The following is a 3,625-nucleotide window of genomic DNA, read 5'->3' as shown; positions in this document are numbered from 1 at the left end:
CGACCCCTCCGCGCATGCGCGCCCCGCCCGGCTCGGCCTGCGAATGGCGCCCGGCGGTGTCCAACTGGCCTCAAGCGGGCCTCACTTTGTCGGACTCATTCGCTAAATTTGGTGCACGGTGTCAGTGCTCACTTTATAATGTGATTCTACAACCGTCCAAACCTCTCGTCATTGCTTTTAAATCAGCGATCTTAAGCGCTCTAGAATTAATAAAATCCATCTCCAAAAATCTAAAAAAGAGGGTGGCATGGCTTTACCTAACTTTCGTTTATATTATTGGGCAGCTAATATACGTTGTGCTACCTTCTGGTCTTTCTTCCATGGCCAACCCGAGTGCCCTAACTGGGTGGCGATGGAGCTGAGCTCCACTAAAGAATTATCTATCTCTGCACTTCTTGGCTCTGCACTCCCTAGTAGTATGTCCAGATTAATAGCTAATCCTCTTGTTAGACACACTTTGCGTATATGGGCTCAGATCAGGAAATGCTATGGTTTCCAGGGGTTTTCCGTTTCCAGCCCTATTGCTCATAATCACCTTTTTTTACCTACTACATACGATTAAGCATTCCAGGTTTGGTATAGGAAGGGCATTAGACATTTTGAAGATCTTTTCATTGATAATCGCTTCACTTCTTTTCAGCAGCTCTCTGTTAAGTTCAATCTGCCCAATGCTCATTTTTTCAGATATCTCCAAATCCGACACTTTATTGCTCCTTTAATTCCTAACTTCCCTGAAATGCCTGCGAAAAATGCTATGGACCTATTTCTTTCCATGAATCCACTAGGTAAAGGCTTAATATCAATCATCCGAGATAAACTAGCAGCCTTACGACGGGCCCCCATGGATAAAATCAAAATGGCCTGGGAGCAGGATTTAAATATCTCCTTATCTGAGGAGAGCTGGGATTCAGTTCTCAAATCGGTTAACTCAACCTCTCTTTGTGCTTGCCACTGCCTTTTACAGTTTAAGATTGTTCATAGAGCCCATATGTCTAAATCTAAACTATCTCGATTCTACCCTAGCGTTAGTCCGCTCTGTGATAAATGCAAGAGGGGCATGGCCTCTCTCATCCATATGTACTGGTTCTGTCCTAGCTTGGAGAAATTCTGGAAAGATGTCTTCACTACGTTATCGTGCATTCTGAATCAGCACCTAGAACCAAATCCCTTAATTGCTCTGTTCGGTTTTTGGGGCGAGACAGATTTATGTCTGGGTCCGACCAAATGCCAAATATTATCCTTTGCCTCTCTCCTGGCTAGACGCTTGATCCTCCTCAGATGGAGAGATGTTGCCCCGCCCACTCATGCTCAATGGCTTAGCAACATTATGGCCTGTTTGGACCTCGAAAAAATTCATTATTCAGTTCTCAATTCGGATCTAAAGTTCCATAAGGTCTGGTGACCTTTTATCGAGTACTTTCATAACCTTCCTCTTGACTAGGGTTTTTTTTTTCTCTTCGGTCCCTTGCTTTCAGCTCCTTTTTTTTCTGGTAGAAGGCATTATTATCCTCTGTTGCTGAGTGTATTCACAGTCTGGGAGCTTGGCTGTCCTGACTTATACTCTCTATATTTTGTTGTGGTTGGTCTGGAGTTGCTGTTTTTTTCTTGTGTTGTGGGGCTTGGGGAGGACACTAAGCTTACTTGTCTTTAATTTAGGTGCTTTTTTTTTGCTAAATTCTCTTCCTTTGTAACATATTGTTATTGTATGCTTAATTTTGCACTGTTTTAATGTTCCTCATTGGGATTTGGGGTTTTTAATTTGTAAAATGTTTTGAAAAACTAATAAAAACAAATTTTTTAAAAATCAGCGATCTCTCCTATCAGCCCGCCTCCTTCCCATCCCCGAGAGTGTCCACTCGAAATGGCAATGCTACCAGTCCATCTACAGTCTCCTTGCAAAAACAAAATTTTCATTTCCAGGTGTCATCAAACAGAATCTCTTCTAGTTAAAATGTCACTTAATTTTGAGTATTATTTACTTACATTTATTTTGAGTATTTTCAGTCTTTGTTGCAGATAACCAGCATTTGTGGCTCGCTCTTTGATTTTCAGGTAGAGAATAATGGCCTTGTGAATTTCATTTATCAGTATCTAAATAGCAGTGTGTTTCATTAAGTAGTTTGTTTAAAAACCAAGATCTATTTGCCACAGTCTACTCCAATGAAGCTAACAAAATCAACAGAAAGGGTACTTATTCCTAACACGTACTTTGATTCTTTAGATTCAATTTTAACCTCTTATATTTGGAATAATAAACAAGCTTGTTTAAGTAAAGTTTGCTTACAAAGAAATAAAGAGATGGGTGGACTAGCCCTACCCAATTTTAGGTTTTACTATTGGGCTGCCAATATAAGGAATATTACTTTTTGGCCCTATTATATTTATCATAAAGATTGCCCATCATGGGTCTCCTTAGAAGTTAATTCTGTAAAAAAAAATCCTCTATTGTCTCTCTTCTTGGATCATACTCTTCTTTTTCAGCAAATAAAACAACAGATAACATAAGCAAACTTTAAGGATCTGGTTTCAATTTAGAAAATTTTTTGGTTTAGCGAATTTTTCATTATCATCTCCCATTCTCCTTAATTTTTTTTATCTCTTTCATGACTGATAAAGTCTTTAAAGATTGGGATGAATTAGGTATTAAGTGTTTTTGGGACCTGTTTATCTCAGGATCTCTTGCTTCATTTGACCAATTGTCAAATAAATTTGCACACCCAAAATCACACTTTTACAGATACCTTCAAATTAGAGATTTTCTACGTTTCAAATTAGCTACTTTTCCTATAGGTCCTGATAAAAATTTACTGGACGATCTTTTAAATTTAAAACCTTTTGTTAATGGTTCTATTACCGGTGTCTATAACTTGTTGATTGATTCTAGACAAGACTTTTAAGATAAAATAACAAAAGCTTGGATGACCTAAATTGTCAGATTTCTGATGATAGATGGAATAAAATTCTTAAACGGGTTAATAAATCATCTTTCTGTGCTCGTCATTCTCTTCTACAACTTAAAGTGGTTCATAGAGCTTACATTTCTAAACAGAAGCTGTCCAGTTTTTACCCGAATGTTTCTCCACTTTGTAATAAATGCAACTCTGATGATGCCTCTTTAATTCATATGTTTTGGTTTTGCCCTAAAATTGAAAAGTTTTAGCGGAAAGTATTTCATACCTTCTCTCAACATTTTAGGGTCCAATTTGACCCAAATCCCCTTACTACCTTGTTTAGTATTATTGTAAATGAAGATATAACTTTAAATACCCCTAACCTATAGGTTTTAGTTTTTCTCTCTCTTTTAGCAAGAAGAGCAATCTTGCTTAAATGGAAGGAGTCTACCCCTCCTACACATCTTCAATGGCTACGTGATATTATGTTGTATTTAAATTTAGAAAAGATCCGCTGCTCAGTCTTAAATTCGAAGCAATCTTTTTATATTTGGGGACCTTTCCTAAATTACTTTTCCAATTTATAACGTTTAACAGTGCACAGACTTTTATGTATATTTTTATCTTCTCTTCTTAAGTGAATTTTTTTTTTCTAATTATCCATTGTCATCCATCAGCTTTTTTCTTTGGTAGTTGGTAGGGGGTTGACTTTTTATATATATAAAAAATTTCTT

The sequence above is a fragment of the Hypanus sabinus genome, chromosome 2 (assembly GCF_030144855.1).
Source record: "Hypanus sabinus isolate sHypSab1 chromosome 2, sHypSab1.hap1, whole genome shotgun sequence".
NCBI lineage: Eukaryota > Metazoa > Chordata > Chondrichthyes > Myliobatiformes > Dasyatidae > Hypanus > Hypanus sabinus.
Note: the sequence above shows the minus strand (reverse complement) of the source record.